At 33.9% G+C, this 21,081-nt stretch overlaps 1 long non-coding RNA gene across 1 annotated transcript in view; it reads right to left on the bottom strand.

The window, feature by feature from the left end:
* The window catches only part of LOC307176646, a 77,106-nt gene that overhangs the window by 39,040 nt on the left and 16,985 nt on the right, over window positions 1-21,081 (bottom strand). Inside the window, exon 2 of the long non-coding RNA XR_013824854.1 lies at window positions 16,674-16,748. This is a non-coding gene — a long non-coding RNA (uncharacterized lncRNA). The remainder of the gene's footprint in view (window positions 1-16,673; window positions 16,749-21,081) is intronic.

Genomic DNA, 21,081 nt, shown 5'->3' with positions numbered 1-21,081 from the left:
AGTATGACAACATCCTTATATATATGTTTTAACAAAATTTACCAAATTTTAATATTTTATTATAGTCTTTGTACACACACACCGTTACTTTCTGAAAATTTAGCTACTACCTATATATGTATTTATGTACATATATACAATTTAAAAGGAAGTTGTAGAATTCATATCACTTAAACCATAAATAACTCAGTATGAATTTTCTAACCACAAGATTATCTTCCTGCAGAGGTACAGTAGCATTATCATATTTGAGAAAATTATCTGTAATTCTATAAAAAATTAACAATGATACTAGAATATATTAATAATTTAGCTTAGAGTATATATTCAAAGCAGCTTTTTTTTTTTTTTTTTTTTTTGCGGTACACGGGCCTCTCACTGCTGTGGCCTCTCCCGTTGCGGAGCACAGGCTCCGGACGCGCAGGCTCAGCGGCCATGGCTCACGGGCCCAGCCGCTCCGCGGCATGTGGGATCTTCCTGGACTGGGGCACGAACCCGTGTCCCCTGCATCGGCAGGCGGACTCTCAACCACTGCACCACCAGGAAAGCCCTCAAGGCAGCTTTAATATGCCTTTTACAGCAACAAATGCTGCGGCTACACCTCCTCTTCCTCCACTTCTTACTCATCCTACTTTTCTAACGCATAAGCCAAACAAGATATGCTCATTGTATTCACTGTTATTTTTCTTTAATGTCTTTTGATCTAGATTACTCCCCTAGCCTTCTATTTCTAAATAGCACTAATTTATTCAAAAGTCAGACCAAGTATCTTGAAGTATATCCCATAGTCAGGATTTGTCACATTGTTTCCTCATGACTACATACAAGTTGAAGAGTTTTGTGTGGCAAGGACATTTCATCACGCACCAATGGCAGGTTTTTACTGTTGATAAATTAGGTTGAATTTATCATCAACCTAATTTATCATGAGAGGTTGAATAACAGGCTTCTCTTCATTCTGAAGGTTCATTTTTTCCCCTGTGTATTACTAAGTAATCTCTTGAGTGAAACACTTAAAATCATGTAAATAACATTCCCTCCAACATTTCTTCCAAAGGTTTAGCATTTAGATGATTCGGCTAAAATTAAATTTATTGCAGGGGATTTCAAAACGGTGATTTTCTAGTTCAACATTTTCTACACTTATTAGCCAGCAGTTGTTTTCTAAATACGAACTTTTGTTTTTGTTTCTTCTCCTCCCTCTCTCTTACCCTTAAAACTCACTATGTGCTCATAATATCTTATTAAATTTATTACATCATCATCATTATTTCTATTATGTCAAGTCTAAAATCGGACATCAGTAGCTTTTTTAAACCACTTCCTGTGACTGTATGACCGTAGCTAGTTCATATATTTATAGATGAAGAACATTTCCAATGTACATTTAGTTTCAATTCAAATTAATAAAATAGAGTTGACATGAGATTATATGCATTAATTTTATTATTGACTGGCCCACTATATGTGGTCAAGTAAGTAATACTGCAGTCCAATAACTGTGTCAGAGAATTTGCATGCAGGAATTTAGTATCTGAGTATCTAGTATCACCCTAAGTGGATATTTTATCTGCTCTGTGCATTTTCTGAAACCTTCCTTAACTCATGTTTTCAGTCTATCCTAGTGTTGAAGTATGTTCCTGAAGTTTACCAGCAACAACAGTAATATGATTTTTGTAGGCATTAATGGAAGTTTTAAAAATTAATTTTAATGAACTAAATTGAACAAAGGTTTTGGAATCCCATAGCAAACTCCATTCAGAACAAAATATTTCGAAAGGCTTATGTATGTTTGGTAAGAAATCAAAACAGTCACTGGAAGCTAAGGAGCTCAAAAAACTTTGAGTTCCAGAGAAATTTCTTGTTCAGGTCCAAGTGAAGTTCCTGCTTTTTGTTAGCCTGATTATTTTGCTTGAGTGGCTTCCTACAAATATATAACTCCCTCCCCTCTTCCCCACACACAAATCTTTAAAACATGTAAAATAATGAAATAGAGGAGTATGATGTCAACCTTACATGTGGGCTTTACCACAATTTACAAAGTTCTTATATTTTATCATAGTCTCTGTGTGTGTGTGTGCGTGTGTGTCTGTCTCAGAAAAACTGGTTATTCATCCTCTAGTAAATCTTTTTCTAGTTAGTGATTTTAAGCTTTTTTTTTTTTTTGCAAGACACCTGGAAAATGTTATTTTCTTGTCTCACCTTATATAATAGATGTTTTTGAAAAACAAATTAGGTTCTGTTATTTTACATAAACTATGAAGGAAAGGTATGAAAATCAGGTTTCCAGAACCCAGTACTTAAATTATATTTTCATTAATGTTTTCTAATTTTCTTAGCTCATTTGGTAATTTCCCAGTAAAGGTGCATACTTTGTTAGGATTAGTTTCAGAATTCACATCGTTGACTAAATAAATGTTTAAAATTGTAGTAACTTCTAAATTCACAGTAGTCAATTTAGTTATTTGTACTTCTCTCACAACTTTCAAAGAGTAATGCAATTTCGATTGGGCATATTTTTGTAAATGATGCAAATAATTTTCTCTAATTATTATGTTAAGTTTAATGTTAATTAAATACTGATGGTAAACCTAAGAATGTTCATGAGGTATTATTTTATTATTTAGTTATTTCCTATAGAATTCTTATAACTAAGGTTATTTTCTGAATATACTACAGTATTAGATACACATCAATTTTATTACTAAAATCTCTTCATATAAAATTGTTTTGAACATTGATTTTTATTTACCTAGAAGTTTTAAATTTCTGAACTCCTATAAGCCAAAGCAAGTTCTCAGTTACCCAGAATATTGATAAAAAAAGTACTATGAGATTTTCAAACTGGTACCAAATCATTATTTTTCGCACTTAGTATTGAAACATCTAATAGTAGATTCCAATTATTTTAAAAGTAAATAACAATATAAGGCAATAACTATGTCAGAGTTGGAAAACTTTCTGGATGTCCCTACTTAACACTTTTCTTTCCCTATTCCAGATGCCTCCATGTAGACCATAACTCCTCTCAGAACGGAATTATGAAAACAAGAGTGCTATACCCTTAAAGGTACAAACCTCTGCCATTTATAATCCACATATCTATTGCGTTAGAAAGATTATTGGTTTAGATATAAAAGAGCTAAAATGTGAAATTGTAGTAAAAAATAAATAAAATAATTTTAAATGTTATTCAATATCTAGAATATATGTAGAGTAATTATATAAAAGGGTTTGTGAAAGAGTATTTGAATTTGTGCATTTAATAGAGACATGTCTGTTACTAAATTTTCTGAGTATATTGTCAATAGTTTGTGATTCTTTTCTATTTATAGAAGATAAACTTTATCAGGGGGAATTTATAAACATATATTAGGATTATTTCTTTTCAGTTAGAAATTGCTAAATCTTATATAGCTCATCGGGATAGTCAAACCTTATTAACTTTACTAGATATGGCACCTTGATATTAGTTTAGTTGACTTTACTTAGAAAGGTGTCTCATATATCAGTTTGACAAAAACAAATTTGCTTACTGTCAAGTTCTATTTTAAACTATTTCAAAAATCACTTTTTTAAACTTTAAACATAATTTTATAAAAAATAGAGACCTATCACACACAGATATATTTTTTCTTTCCTTGGATTTCCTAAACATTTTACAGAAAGAGTGAGACACAATATATCTGTTATAAGCATAATCACCTGACTAGTTTTATCCTGCATAAACTTAATAGCAATATTTCTTTCTGTATCTCTTGGCTAATAACATTTTTCATGTTCCAGCAAGGTTGGACTATATTTTACTTTAGCTTTGAATTAAATCCTGGAAACTTGGAAGCAAGAAAAAAAAAATACTTTTTTAAGGAAGAGTATATAGATCTTTGTCATATACTTTATAATCTTCATGGAACTTTTTACATATTTTTATGTTTCTTCTTTTTATTAAATATCATCAGAAATCTAAGTTATGCTATAAGATCATGACTTTATTCTAAACCAAGACCTTTTAAAATTAAAGGTGTTCCAGCAGTGAAGCATAAGCCGTTGCTAAGATCCTTCAGGAGAGTGAGAATAGAAACCATTCATTTCTTCTCTAATGGTATCACATATTTCCAATGGGAATTTTTATTTTAATGAAATCGATTGGCCTTTCCTTTGGCCTGAATCACAAGGATACATAAAAAGATACCTCTTACTCTTTCGTTTTTCTTCATGGAGACACTCCTATTGTATTTTTTGCAACATATTCACATTCTTTTCTGCTGCCATTTTTTCCAATTTATTTTATTCATTCCTAAAGGAATTTAATGCTAGACACAACTCGCTCATGAGTGAACACCCATTTTTTTAAAAGAGTTATGCAAAACCCTGAGTAACTTTCCATATATAATAAAAGAGTGTCCAAGTATATGTGATTTCTGGTATATAAAGGCCAATTTTTTTTTACTACTCATGTGTTTCTGAATGTGACTGGTTACATGGGATAAGAAGAGGGGGATAGAAAAAGAGCATTAGTTCTAAAAATGATTCATTTTGAACATTCATTTTAAACATATATTCATAACGTTTTTAAACAACCTTCATGAGCTCTTCATGAGTTCAATGGCATTCCTGGTTCTTTAGTAAATTGCACCTCTTTCTCTGGATCTTCACAATGCTTGAGTAACAGAATTATACATTTGCCTTTAGCAAACATTTTATAATTTGTAGGAAGACATCTATATCCATGAAGTCAAAACTAAAATAATATAAAATACTGGTAACATCAGGTGATGTTTTAGGAAGGATACACTGAACATCTCTTTTTTCACAAGATACTCATTTATTATTTCTTAGTATTTCAAGTTAATGCATACTTTTGTAATTATAGGAAAGTTACTAAAGGAAGGGTCCATTGGCTCAAAGAATATAATGGAAACACTAAGAATTCTACTACTGCTTTATCCAACTGTACTGCAGAGGTTCAGAATAAAGTGTGCCACTTTTAATGAAGATTATTTTGAGCTAAAGGCAATCGAGACCCTGTGGGTTGAAGAGAAACTACTGCCCCTTCCTTAACTACTTAAAAGAATTTAAATTGGGGATTTTTTTCAGAAAAGAGTTATTACCAAAGATAAATTTTACCCATGTGTCCTTACCTATATGACAGGGTAAACATCTAATTGCCAAACATCTGCTCTTCTTCTTAGAGACAGTGAATGACCTTCCTGTCCTTGAAAACCCCAGGCCTCTATCCCATTCTTTAGCTCAGGATGGCTTATATACCTCATTTTACCTTTATGCCACTGAACTTCTCATTTATATGAGATTCCTGTATGTACAGAATTAAATTTGATTTTCTCCTGTTAATCTATTTCATGTCAATTTAATTCTTAAGCCAGCCAGAAGAACCTAGAAGTGTAGAAGAAATATTTCTTCCTCTCCAAAATACTTTCCAGCAAGTGTCAGCTACAAAATTTCCAGCTCCCAGGAAAAAATGAAAATGTTGGTTCCCTTGACAGTAAAGCATTTAAAATGCTATAAGAGTAATATAATATAAAGCTTTTCTATTCTTCTAGAGTCTGTCTCTTGACTTGTCACGGGGTTTTTAATTTGCTATCTAATTTTCTTCTAAATAAAGAAAAACTAACTTTTTTTTTTTTTTTTTTTTTTTTGCGGTACGATGGCCTCTCGCTGCTGTGGCCTCTCCCGTTGCGGAGCTCAGGCTCCGAAAGCGCAGGCTCAGCGGCCATGGCTCACAGGCCCAGCCGCTCCGCGGCATGTGGGATCTTCCCGGACCGGGGCACGAACCCGTGTCCCCTGCATCGGCAGGCAGACTCTCAACCACTGTGCCACCAGGGAAGCCCAGAAAAACTAACATTTTAAATTTAATAATTTGTTTACTGTTCATCTTTATATCATTCCAGTTTTAAATGTAAATATAAGAGAATTTAACTCATCTGCAGAATCACTGAAATTACACAACTTGTATTTCATACTCTGTACACACATATGTATTTCTTTCTTAGACAAACAGTGAAAGCACTGTGCAAAAACTAAATCATTTTATTTAATTTATTCATATGTGTGCATTCTACCAACACTGTAACTTTGGCTTACTGATTAGTAAAGAGGAACTGAAAGGAAAAAGAATATGAGTTGCCCTATCTTTGCCTCTTTCTGTGAGAAACATTTTCAGTTTAATTGGTTTTCATGGGAAGTAGCATGACTAAGAAAAGTCTTGGTGGATTTGTGTTTCTTAGAATGCAATTGCTTTCTTTCTGCATCTGAAGCAAGTTTTGGTTTTAACAGAACATATACCTCTTGGAGAGCTACCCATGTCCATTTTTTCAGTTGTAGATGTAGCATGCCTATTTTGTACTCACTAGATAACTTGCTGAATTATTGTACATTGTGGGACCTCTGGAATTTAGTGTTCTTGGAGCATCAAAAATGCTATATATAAATAGGTTGAAAGAACATCAGATATGAATATAGGGCCTATCTCCTCTGTGTGTACACTTGTGCATTGGCCCATTGGATTTCACTTCCAAACCACAAGTTAAAAAATAAAATTATCAAGAATTTCAAGATGGTGCAGTAACCAAGTACAGAACCTCTTTGAGCTCAGGGCCTTTTGCAATTGCATTGATTGTACAAACTTAAAGCCAGCCTCGACCAGTAAACAGCATTGTCTTTTATGTCAGGTCACCTGCTTTCATGAGCCTACAGTTTCTCCCTTCTTGCACAGCTGTTTTTTAGAGAATAATTTTTCTCTATTATTGTAAGATCATAATAATTGTGGTAATTATCCATGATCTGTGCAGAAGAAAGCAGCTTTGGATATTGCAATTCAATATGTCGATTTTTATCGACTGAATTTGCCACCCCAAAATATGATTATTTTAAACTGATTATTTTTAAGAAACAGCAGACAAAAAGCTCTGAAAGCTGAGCGTGAATTACCCTTTTTCAAGAGACATTCACATGTTTTAAGGGAAATCTCCATTTGTGAGCGTCTTTCTCCCTGTACCAAGAAGAGAAGAATGACCAAGTCTCTAGAAATTCTTATCAGTGAAAGCTATGACCTAAATCTGCCTAACAACCTTATCCTTCTGATTTTCCTGATAGCTTCCCATAACTGGCTTCCCCCGCAACACCCAACATCTTCTTTTGCCTTTAGCTGGAGATGGGATTTAAGGTGATGGCCTGGGCTATTTTGGGAAGTTACTCAGTTTTCCTGGGTATCTCTCACATATACAGGAGTTATATGTGTTTTTAAACTTCTGTTTGTCTTCCTCCTGTTAATCTGTCCTTTTTTATTACAGAGGGGTCTCAGCCTAGAAGAACCTAGACAGAGGTAAAATTATTTTTCCTCCCCTACTTATCTATTTTCACTATTTTTGTTAATGACATTCACTTGCATCATCATCTCTACCTGGTGCCATTGTTTTGTTTTGCCAAACAAAAACCTCTTTTGTTTTGCTTTTGTTCGGGGAAAGAAAAACAAAATGGAGTCAGTATTGCTAAGTAGCTCTCTAAAATGGACCCGAAGAGGCCATTGAGGAAGTGAGACTTATGCACGCCTCAGCCTGAATGGAATCTGACCTTTTGACCACTGATTATCTTAACACAGGCATCCAAAACATCTGCCCAATGCTGCAGAAACTCCAGATACTTATCCCATCCTATTCTAAAATAACTTGTGATTCCTTAAGAACAAGTATTTCCTGACTTCCATCAGAGTCAATCACAATTTCTGCCAGATAACTTTAACAACCTTTAGCAGTTGTCCTCATAAGCCCCTGACTCCTTCTCTTCCCCAGAACATTCTTCCAGTTTTTCCCAAATCTGTGTCTCCCAAATTGCATATCCTAAGACCCCAAATTCAGCTCTTTGTTCTTTGCAGCCTTGATATCAATTACTATTCAAAGTTCTTTCAAGGCAAAGAAAGTAAACATCTGATTCTAAATCCTGAGGGAAAAAATTTTTCTCCTTACATAAACTATCAAAAAATACACATATTTTCAGTCTGTCCCATACCTTTGAATTCAGGGTAATAGGTGCAAAATAGCCGAGTCTTTCTGGATTTATGTCATTGAAATTGGCTCATTCTAATTGGCATCTAACACCCAACTGGTAGATGCTATGTCAGTTATGATTCAGTGAATGTCTCTTCATCTTCAATATGTTGCTGACATTTTAAACTGCTATTTTTCTTCCTTCATGGTTTTCTGATTTTAATTATTCTGCTACTATGATGTTTGTCTTGTTTGAATGCAGAGGTTTTTTTGTTTTTGTTTATTTGTTCTGTATTTGTAATATGCTTTCTGACAATTTTCCTGAAACCAAAATGTAAAAATATGAAAAATACTGTAAAGCCAAGTAGCTTTGGGCTTGCTTCCTAACGTTTCAGAGAATCACTAATGTTTTCCTTCCAAGAAAAAAATGTGTTGGCAGCTTTCCTTTTTTGCATTAGAAAGCAAAGCATACAAAAATTCATACTAACAAAGACTGTTAGTTTGAATATCTTGAAAGGAAATTTCCAGTGGCACTCAGACTTCAACATTTTTCCTTGCAGTGACACTATGATTTAAGCTATTGTAAACTTACATTGTTTTTCTTGAAATTTCTTTAAGTGGATCTTTTGTGTATGATCAAATTATCTGATAAAGATTAAATTAATAGGATCCACATCATTTTGAATTTTACAAAATTAATTTATTACAATATGTAAATGGGAATTATTGATAGTAGTTATATCAAAGTTTCATCCCTGATTTTTAGTCCAGATATATGTTAAAATATAATGGGAATTTAGTATTCATCCAGGCTCAATATTAAATGGTAAAAATGCAAATATATGAAGATATAGTCTTCATGAATTTACCAGTTTAGCTGGAGACATATCATGCTATAAGCACATTTAACTTTGCTCTTCAAAGGTGTGCTCTTTTCTTTCAAATCTTTGTAGATTGTCTCCTCTCCTTTATCATGGTTTTTTTGTTGTCTTATTACTTTAAATTGCAATTGGTTAGATCTAGCCTCATTAACATGATGTTCATATTCTTCTCTATAATAAAGTAACTGTAACCTATATTCCTGATAGAGGTAAGATTATATGTCAGTGGTTCCTTGAGTCCACTGATCCACCAGGATCAATTACCTAGTACAATCATAATCCTCAAAAGGCTTGTTTGTGGACAATCTCTTAGAAGGGGATGTGAGGATGGGGCAATTAAAGGCATTCATAGCACACATTTGTCCCATGAGCTCATAGAGTAGAGCTATTTGCAAAGAGCAGTGTGAACACATGAGAAAGATGAGGGCTCCATCAACTTAGAATTTCAGGCAAGCTTTTCCTACTGCACAGCACTGGGGTGAAACTGTTACATAGGCATTCAAAATCCAAACAAGTAGTTGGTGAAATTCCCTCCCCCAAAAAAGGAGGTGGGGGGAGAAGAACATGTGCAAATAGTGTAGCAGTATGGTACGAAAATAGCAAGCTTAATATTTTTGGAGTTTATGTTAACATATGAGTAATCATGTAGTGGAATTGCTGCTTGATATCTTGGTAGAACATGGAGAAATTTTGAGACTTGTAATCAGGGGCATGAAGAAATTTACTTATTCATAGGTCATATTTCTACTTTTTTCAAAATTCTCTAAAGAAATTTAAATTTAGAAAGTAACTAGCTATTAGATTTAGGAAAATCCTCAATTTGGGAACAAAAGGATCAAAAAATACCCCTCCAATACTTCTATGAGAGTAGTTTCACTTACTGGGTGTTATAAACTTACAGTCTTTGTATGTCTTTGATTAGAGTTGGAAATTAAATATGCTGATTTCAGTACAATGCCAATAACTTTCTCTATTCAATGATATACACAAATTTAATTATTACCTAACAAATGGAATAGCTGTTTTCTTGCTTTCAAAAGCTGTTTTGCTTTTAATTTCTCTTTTCCAAATTTCAGACACCTCATTGCTATTTGTATACATTATATCACATTACAGTTATAATGCTTCAAAGGAAACATCAGGCTTTATTAAACACCAGAATAGTTATTGACCCAATTTTGAATGCACATGTTTCATTGTTTGTTACGTACTCTCAGAGACTAATTAATTTGGAATTAAGATCAGTATTTTGAGAATTCCTTTTAATTTTTTCCCAACACTTTCAGTTCTCTGCCTTACATTAACATTCACACTTAACTACTTGAAACAGTACTTACTTATATAGCAAATGTAATTAGTACTTTTAAAGCCTGAAGGCTAGCAATTATCCACTTTCTATTAGTGAACAACTCTTATTACCCATCGTAGTCATTTTATTGTGATAGAAAATATTAAGTTATACAAAGCTTTAGTTCTGACACAGTGGTAAAGAAGGATAAGCCATGATGGCATGGCCATTTTGAATCCTATTCTTCAAAAAAATCAAACATTTAACAATACTGAATACCTGTTATGCCCCAGACACAGGAAGTTCTTGGCTTTGATAATACACTAATTAACCAAAGTGACTCTGACTTCAAGGAGTGCATAACAGAGTGGAGGATACAGACAATAAATATAACAATATATAAATAAAAATAACAATAAGGTTGGCACTATATCTTATCATTTGCTAGAGTTTGATAAACATTAGGCAATTAAGAAATGTTTCTGAATGCATAGATTATGCCTAATACCGTTCTCCAGTTTACAAACTACACTTCTCTGGCAATGCCATTACATTTTGGAGAACACTATATAATGTAAAATCATCAACTCTTATAATAAATTTTAAAAGATGTCTCAATTATCTTACAATAAAGGCTCTTATAAGGAACCTCATTTTAAAGTTAGAGTGGTGAAGACAGTTAAATATTATTCTAATATAATTTAGCTATATTTAACAATAAATTTGACCCAGCTAACAGAAGGTAAAGTAATCTTAGTTCAGCTACATTGCTCCTACTACAACTTTTATAATTCTGGGTGAGGTAAAATTAAAGTGGTTGAATAGATGACAAGGTCATGTTCAGAGATGTCAGGCATTTGATGTCAAGCAAAGAACATTGGTAGAACTTTGATTGCCACCAGTTTTCTTTGTTTTTGACATCTGCTTCTGGTGGTATAGAAAGTGGGAACAGATGCAAGAATACAGTGTAGGACAAATATTAATTGTGACAATCAGTGTTCCTGCAGTTTTGAAACAAGGATTTTTTTTAAGTCAGCAAATGATCATAGACAATAACTGAATCTGTTAAAAAACATAAATTGGTAAAACAAACAAAAAATCCTTAGTGCAGTCATATAAACTTTTAAAATTGCAAATGAGAAGACATTAAAAGTTTATAGATTGTTAAATCATGATGAATTATTTAGATTTATAATTCCACATGGTTTCAAATGAAATAGTGTGGTTTAATTTAAAAAATGGGAAAGGGGAATTTATTAGTTAACTTGCAAATAACTGTAGGGATTCAGAATACATCTCCCCAAGATGTGCATGCCCCTTTGACATATGGATTATTTTGAGCTGAAGGCAATTGAGACCCTATGGGCTCAAGAGAAAAAACTGCCCCACCCTTAACTACCTGGAAGCATGTAAATTGAAGATTTTTCCTGAAAAAAGAGTTATTACTAGAGAAAAATTTAATCTAAGTAGCACCATCTATACGGCAGGACAAATATCTAACTACCAAACAGCTGCTATACATCGGCTGCCTATAGTCCTATGAAGGACATTCCTGTCCTTGGAAGCATCAGGCCCCTATGCCATTCCTTAGCTCAGGGATGCATATATACCTCATTTTACCTTTCCGTGTCTGAACCTCTCATGTGTGTGGAGTCCTTGGCTCTCTCGTGGATGTGGGGTTCTCATACATATGAATTAAAATTGGATTTTCTCCTTTGTTTTTTTTTTTTTTTTCAGTACACGGGCCTCTCACTGTTGTGGCCTCTCCCGTTGCGGAGCACAGGCTCTGAACGCACAGGATCAGTGGCCATGGCTCACGGGCCCAGCCACTCCGCAGCATGTGGGATCTTCCCGGACCGGGGCACGAACTCGTGTCCCCTGCATCGGCAGGCGGACTCTCAACCACTGTGCCACCAGGGAAGCCCCGGATTTTCTCCTATTAATCTGTTTCATGACATTTTAATTATTCAAGTAGCCAAAAGAATCAAAGAAAGGAAAGTGGGAGAAAAATTTTCCCCTTTCTGACACAACTATGGTACTTCATTTTCAACTTTCCTTACAATAAAAGAGATTACAAAAGCTAATTCTATATTAATCACTGTTAAATAGACAACAATTACTACTACATTTTTGAGGGTGTGGATTAATATATTATTTACTGCTCTTTAAGAATGCAGATGGGAAAACTGGACAGCTACATGTAAAAGAATGAAATTAGAACACTCTCTAACACCATACACAAAAATAAACTCCAAATGGATTAAAGACCTAAATGTAAAGCCAGACACTATAAAACTCTTAAAGGAAAACATAAGCAGAACACTCTATGATATAAATCACAGCAAGATCCTTTTTGACCCACCTACTAGAGAAATGGAAATAAAAACAAAAATAAACAAATGGGACCTAATGCAATTTAAAAGTTTTTGCACAGCAAAGGAAACCATAACCAAGACAAAAAGACAACACTCAGAATGGGAGAAAATATTTGTAAATGAAGCAACTGACAAAGGATTAATCTCCAAATATACAAGCAGCTCATGCAGCTCAATATCAATAAAACAAACAACCCAATCCAAAAATGGGCAGAAGACCTAAACAGACGTTTCTCCAAAGAAGATATACAGACTGCCAACAGACACATGAAAGGATGCTCAACATCACTAATCATTACAGAAATGCAAATCAAAACCACAATGAGGTATCGCCTCACACCAGTCAGAATGGCCATCATCAAAAAATCTACAAACAATAAATGCTGGAGAGCGTGTGGAGAAAAGGGAACCCTCTTGCACTGTTGGTGGGAATGTAAATTGATACAGCCACTATGGAGAACAGTATGGAGGTGCCTTAAAAAACTAAAAATAGAACTACCATACGAGCCAGCAATCCCACTACTGGGCATATACCCTGAGAAAACCATAATTTAAAAAGAGTCATGTACCACAATGTTCACTGCAGCTCTATTTACAATAGCCAAGACATGGAAGCAACCTAAGTGTCCATCGATAGATGAATGGATAAAGAAGATGTGGCACATATATACAACGGAATATTACTCAGCCATAAAAAGAAACGAAATTGAGTTATTTGTAGTGAGGTGGATGGACCTAGAGTCTGTCATACAGAGTGAAGTAAGTCAGAAAGAGAAAAACAAGTATCATATGCTAACACATATATATGGATTCTAAAAAAGAAAATGTTCTGAAGAACCTAGGGGCAGAACAGGAATAAAGACACAGACATAGAGAATGGACTTGAGGACATGGGGAGGGGGAAGGGTAAGCTGGGACAAAGTAAGAGAGTGGCATGGACATATATACACTACCAAATGTAAAACAGATAACTAGGAGGAAGCAGCTGCATCGCATAAGGAGATCAGCTCAGTGCTTTGTGACCACCTAGAGGGGTGGGATATGGAGGGTTGGAGGGAAATGCAAGAGGGAGGGGATATGGGGATATATGTGTATATATAGCTGATTCACTTTGTTATACAGCAGCAACTAACACAACATTGTAAAGCAATTATACTCCAATAAAGATGTTAAAAAATAAATTTTAAAAAAATTAAAAAGTTAAAAAAAAGAATGCAGACTTTGGATTCAGGTAGATGGATTAGACACATGCAGGGCTCTGTGCAACAGGTAGCCTTAGTGGGGCTTCTCCTCGTAGCAGTTTTGTGACTTTTATTCATTTTTTTTTTTTATCACTGTCTCTTAACTTCCTCATGTGTTAGCAAAGACACCATGAATCCCATAATGCTGTTTTGGAGTCAGATGAGAAAATGTTTATAAAGTACTTATTGCATACATTATTTTGCAAAAAAAAGCAACTGGAATAAAATAGGTGCTCAATAAATGTTTACTGAAAAAAAATGAATGTAGTAGTTTTAGAAATAAAAGGAGAAACACTTTCAGTAAGATAATGAATATAAATTCTGTTATCTTTCAGGTTTCTAAAGTGGTAATACTTTAGTAGTTCAAACATGTTTACTAATAGAGTATGACAAAGTGTAACAGTCAGACTTACAATAAAGACTTTAGAAGGAGAAAGTAGAAATGATATTTTCGATAACTAAGAAAACTTTTAGTATTGTGCACTGGCCTAGAATTATGACTGCATGCACCTATATTTTAAACCATATATCTACATTTATGGGTATGTATATGTATGAGAAACTACATCAGAGACAGTACTTTAATATGGTATATAGATATTTTTACACTTTTTTTCTATTTTGGAAAAATATTTAACACAATTTTCATCTCCCATGCAGATGTAGCACATAATAAGCTATGTCCAGTTACACACTTTTCTTAATAACACCCCATCCCCAACCTGAAGTTTGATCAGAGTAAACTGGGAAATGATTATTGTACTTCATCAGTTGTAATTTCCTTTACATAAATTGCTCTTGCTCCAACACATCTCATTACACATTAATCCATAATGCATCCAGCAGTTCAATATTAGCATATTTACCCATTAGTCAGTGTGAACCCTCTAAACATCTATACAACAGAATAGAGAGAAATATTTTGTCAAATGAGAGTGATACAAAGTAGAATAGAAAAAGGGCCTTAATAAAGGTAAAATGTTTTTGGAAATGAACATTCATTGAATAACTACCTTGTGTCAAGACTTTTGTTCAATTTTCAACATACACAGACTCAGTTTTATTTGATTTTCCCTAAACATTGTGAAGTCAACCTTAGTATTACCATTTTATGGATGACAAAGGAAACAACAATAACAACAAAAAAAAACCCCGAAGTTAGTAGAGGTTAAGATACTCCTTCGAGTTTTTACTTCAATATCCCCTACTCAGATACACATCATATCACTCAATATCCATGGAATACCTTCAAATAGCCATAGTCTCTCATCTCCCTTCCCTATATCTACTGTCAAACACTGATTTCAGCCCCTTATAATCTTTTGCTTGGACTACTCCTAGTTAATTCTCTGCCTCCAGTTTTAAATATCTCCTTTCTCCTTCCCACACATCAGTCAGGTCATGTTACTTCTTGGGATAAAATCCTTCAGGGATTCCCTATTGTGCAAGGATGAAGAGAAAGCTACATTGCATGACACATTAAGCCCTCTTTGAGTTGCCTCCTCCTGTTTCATTCCACTTCTCCCCTGCAGCCCCTGCCCTGAAACCTGATGCGCCCTCCTTACAAAGCGATTTGTAGTTTGTGGTCTGATTGTGCACAATCATGTCTCTAAGCCCATTTTTCCTCAGCTTGGATTTCCATATTAATTTTTCACTACCCAAGTCAAGCATCACCTCCTCTATAAAGCATGTCAGACTGAGAGTTATTTCTGAGATGACTGATCACCATGTACCATACAGACTGTAAAAGTATGCTAAAACTTTTCTCTAAAATATGCCCTGGAGAAAAGGAATCATCTTATATTTGAATTTATTATACCACAGCATACTTTTCCAGTTTACTATTTATTCAATTGCTATTTTTGGGAAAAAAATTTGAGGAAGAAACATTTCTTTGAAACAACTTTCATCATTTCTGACTCTGGATGCTTTAATAGGTCACATAATAGCATTCATTAAAAAAAAGAATAAAAAGTCACTTTATGATAGATCAGTAGTTATTCATAAATTTAGGACCTTACCATTACTGGTGTTGGATATGAACAAAAATAACCCATTTAAATATCACTTTTGAAAAGTCATAAATAAAGGTATTATACAAGTAAAACATACAATGCAAGAATATTTGAAAAAAAGCATGAGAGAGAAAACGGTCCTTCTAATGTGATGACTCGGGATAAAATTTCCAGTGACAGCATCATACAAGGTTTTTTAAGTGCCATATTTCAGAAAATAGACAGAAGTGAAGATGATGTGCTTTAGAAAGCTGTGCTGGTTGCCTCATAAAGCAGCTGCCACGATGACTAGACAGTGATGTCTAGGATTCACATGAAAGGTTTAAGAAAATTGCTTCATAAAATATGGTAGAAAAAAGCCATAACTTTATAGTAAAATATTATTTTATATAGTGCTATTTGAAGTGTGTTCATGTAATAAATGGCTTAATCGTGTATTAAAAGTATGCATTTATCTACTTTTTTTTCAGGATAGAAAAAACATTTTTGTTGCCTTTTCTTGTGTGTTAAAGAGAAAACTGTTTTGTAGTCTCATGTCTTATTTTTTGGACATATGCAATACTTCTTTTATGGATTTTTACTTTGTATTAATTTTTATCAGTCACTTTTCCTTAATATGCCACTAATTTCTTGATGAACAGAGAATGTAAATTACATAAGGAAAGGTTGTTTTTTCAATAAATGGCATTATCACCGTGGTCTTGAACAGTTCTGAGTTTAGAGTGGGTACTTAATACATACTGCTATAACAGATCATGAAATCACTGCATCCTTACCCACTTCACAGTGTTGACACTCAGTAAACAATTAATTATTTTTTCTAGTAGGAATTCATTATTATAATGAGTAATGAATAAATGAATATCATACCGTAGCGAAGCAGAGGAAGTCTGAATCAAGTCGAGATTTTGTTTCATGTTAAATCTCACAGTATATCCACTGACTCTGAAAAAACAGAAAATCAGTAGATTATTTCCATCTTTGAGTGGGGGTAGCAGCTTGATAGGGAAAATATTATGAATTTAATAAGGCTGAATTGAAATTTCCCACAGTTCCTTAATAGTGACTCATATATTTTATTTAGGCCAAACCTAATTTTAGCTCAATAGTTCCTAGCTGAGTGGGTATTCCCACCAGCATATGCTGCTCTTGTAGAATTTGACATTAAATGCTTAAGCCTGAATGACTAGTTTTTACTCTTCTAGATGGAGTCCACAGAGGCCCTATAAAACAAGAAAGTGTTTATCCCGGAAAGCTAAAATAAAAGGTCTTCATGTAAAGAACTTCATTAAAGCATTCATTTTCTTCAGCCACTCTTTCTGTAGGTTAGTCTGTCAGACTACTAAATTGCTGACACTGAAACACCAACCCAGCCCTATTCTATCCTTTTGGAAATAGGATCCCTTGATTAGTCCCAAGTATCCAGTGTCAATTCTATTAAGACTCACAACAGTCTGTATCCAGTCTTTTTGATTCTGAGAACCAAAAAGTCCCATACTAAACTCTTTGTGTGCTAGACACAAGTCAAAAGAAATATCTTTGCTGAGTCATTATATTAAATCTTGATAGCTATTAAGAAAAACCTAATCATTGTTTCCTAAAAGTATTTTATACTTATAATACATACTTTTTTTCATGTATCCATGTATCCACGATTCTTTTTTTTAAACTTGAGTTCTCTTTGAAGCTTAAGAACTTATAAAGATGTCTCTGTCCTTTGAATTCATAATATCAAGCATTTGTCTCTCATGACATAATCATGTAATACCATATCATTTATCTTCCATTGTTTGATAGTTAGCTTCCACATATGACTAATTACAACACAGTGAAAGGATTGTACTCAAATACTTCTCCCTTTTACTGAGGAATTAGTAAACTATTCTTCATGTGAATCAATAAAGTTTGTCAGATGTCTTGCTCTATACTCTTCCTTTTGGTTTGTTTGTCCTAAGCAGAAGACTCCCTCTGCATTTGATTTATGTTTACACTGATTATGATACAGGGGCCTACTATCATTTTCTGTTGCTGGTGGTGTTTTACTGTCTCTTTTGGAAAAATACCATGTTGCTTATTCCTATAATAGCCGTGATTTAGCTTTCTTTACTTAGGGTCCCCATGATATCAGTTACTCAACGAAAGTCTCAGTCTCAGAGCTCTTGGTATTTTAGAAACCCTGCCCTTCCTTGATCAGATACCTGTGTTGTCAGGTGACTCAGAGCTTGAATTCTTGGTAGGGATTTGAGAAAAAAGATACTCTCATAAATTGTTGCATAACATATGAATTTCTTTTATCCTTGTTCCCTTTGTCACAGACTGCCTTCTCCTTACCTAATGTAGTTTTATCTTCCTACCCAAATATAGAACACATTTAATGCTCCCTCAGGGAGACAAAGAGTCCCATCCTGTCACTTCATCCATCTCAAAATCTATCTTCCTTAGCAGGTCTTGGGGCTTCCTTTGGTATACAGAGATATAGACTAAAATTACTTTTCTTGTCCTCTCCTTCAAACTTGTATACCAAATACACAATGGTAAAATAGGGTCAAAACTTCTCTTTTCATTAGGAGAAAAAAATTGATGGAAGATACAGACTTCAGTGTTTAAGGCAATTCTGAAATCCCAAGACAAGGAAAATGCCATTCATGATTTTATCAATCATCTTTAAAACAATTTCTAATTCACGGTACTGCCATTTCAACTATATTTATATGTGTGGCTTTACTCAGTTTGAATAGTTTCTCCACATTATTTTGGATTCCACTTTTTGGTATGTTTTTTAAAATTGAATATTTATTTTAATAAATTTTCTGTTCATAAATCCTGATAATTAAGAAAAAAGTTAGCATAATTGCCATGAAATGAAAATTGATATTTATATTGTTTCAAAATTTTTTTAATTATATTGAGATTGGAAGTTCTGCGATGCAGAGATAGTGCTAAATTTTCTGGTGTTTACTCATTTTTCTGTGGATCCTAAAACTTTTATTTCTGTATTCTCAAGTATAGTTGCTCATTTCTTGGTCATATATATTCAGCTGAATATGGAACTAACTCTGCAATAAATGAAGAAAACTAGTCTATAAAATAACATTGTCCTCTCAGATGAAAGTTTGCAGACAACACAATTTTATATGTTATATTGTTATCTGAATTCTTAATGTTTTTGTTTAATATTTTGGTGAAAAGAAAAAGTAAATATTCCACTATCAGGAGGAATAAAACAAAAGTAATTCTTGGAAATAATAAATACATTGCAGATAATGAGAGACAGGTTAATCACAGTGTCTGGTAACCACTGACATCTTACATCTTCAGGCCTAGAGGTGATAATGGCTTTTTCCTTTTGCTACATCAAGGTAACTTACTGTTCTCAGTTGATTTCTATTTATCTTGTCTACACTTTTGTAAATATTCTCCTTATTGAAAAATCTTTAATTACCCCCCTTTTGTATATGTTATCTATTTCCTGCTGCCACTGTGACAGCTACATATATTTAAATTCTTATAAATATGTATATATAATTCTGAGAATGTACACATGTTAATAGGTAGAGATAATACGAAAAACTGCAAAAAGAAGAAAGAATAATTGACCTAGAGTCTGTCATACAGAGTGAAGTAAGTCAGAAAGAGAGAGACAAATACCGTATGCTAACACATATATATGGAATTTAAGAAAAAAAAATGTCATGAAGAACCTAGGGGTAAGACAGGAATAAAGACACAGACCTACTAGAGAATGGACTTGAGGATATGCGGAGCGGGAAGGGTAAGCTGTGACAAAGCGAGAGAGAGGCATGGACATATATACACTACCAAACGTAAGGTAGATAGCTAGTGGGAAGCAGCTGCATAGCACAGGGAGATCAGCTCAGTGCTTTGTGACTGCCTGGAGGGGTGGGATAGGGAGGGTGGGAGGGAGGGAGACGCAAGAGGGAAGAGATATGGGAATATATGTATATATATAACTGATTCATTTTGTTGTAAAGCAGAAACTAACACACCATTGTAAAGCAATTATACTCCAATAAAGATGCTAAAAAAATAAATAAATATTCTGAAATAAATTTCATTTAAAAATATTATGCCCAGTTCAAACGCTTTTTTTCATTAATCACAGCAACTGATTTTTGACATTTTTACAGACCAGTTTCATATGGAATTAATCCAAACCCTAAAGATAAAGTGACTTGTTACTTCAAACTCCTTGGTAAGTCTACCTAAGTAGAGCACTGTCAAAAAACTGAAGGATAGGGCTCTAAATTCTTGGATGTATAAATTCAGACTGACTTGCCCAAGTTTTATTTGAGCTTTCTTTTACAATACCAGAGAGAGAAAAAAGATATCGGGCTGAAAAATTTTACTACCTCATCACTAATTATTACAGTCATAGAAAAAATTATCTATCTTATTCTCACAAATTTTGTGCTCTTCTTGCTTGAAAACAAATATTTGGAAGCATAAGGACTATTAGAATTCACACACACACATCAAGTCTACACATTGTATTTAAGAAACATACTTTTAACCACTTCTCTTTCCTGCTACCTCTGGAATGACAGCCTATCAACTCATTCAACTAGTATTGTGATTATTAAGTGGTAAGGAAACAGATTCACTTGTATGCATTTGAATTGTCAAGGCTTGAAATTTCATTGTGCAATGATATGCACTTTTTTCCTAAGAATGTCTTTTAAACTGTTATATCATTATATACTAATCATAAGAATAAAAAATCATTACGATTATATCAATAGTTTCTAATGTGGCAATAACAACCCACTTTCTTGTCTATAATGTATTTGAAACAATATGCCTTTCCTGCACTAAATTTTTAAAAATTTCCTTTTTTAGCAACATGTAAAGCAGAGATTCTAAATACCATAAAAGGCCATTCATTTCCAGGGCTACAACTGAGTAAAATTCTGAAGAATTGGGATATATGCACCTCACAGTTGTTTGTTCAATTAGTCACCTAGTGAATCATTCAAGGTAACTGCCTGAATTTTTTAGAATAAGGAACATTTTAATAAACAATAAATAATTCTAAATATTAAAACAAATATTTAATTGGCTGCTTTACTATTCATGTGACTGATATCCTAGGCAGAGCCATTTCACTAAAACACATTTTTTTTTTTTTTTTTTTTTTTTTTTGCGGTACACGGGCCTCTCACTGTTGTGGCCTCTCCCGTTGCGGAGCACAGGCTCTGGACGTGCAGGCTCAGCGACCATGGCTCACGGGCCTAGCCGCTCCGCGGCATGTGGGATCTTC

Source organism: Stenella coeruleoalba (assembly GCF_951394435.1).
Source record: "Stenella coeruleoalba genome assembly, chromosome: 18".
NCBI lineage: Eukaryota > Metazoa > Chordata > Mammalia > Artiodactyla > Delphinidae > Stenella > Stenella coeruleoalba.
The sequence above is the reverse complement of the archived record's forward strand: the minus strand, read 5'-3'. Positions and strand labels throughout refer to the sequence as shown.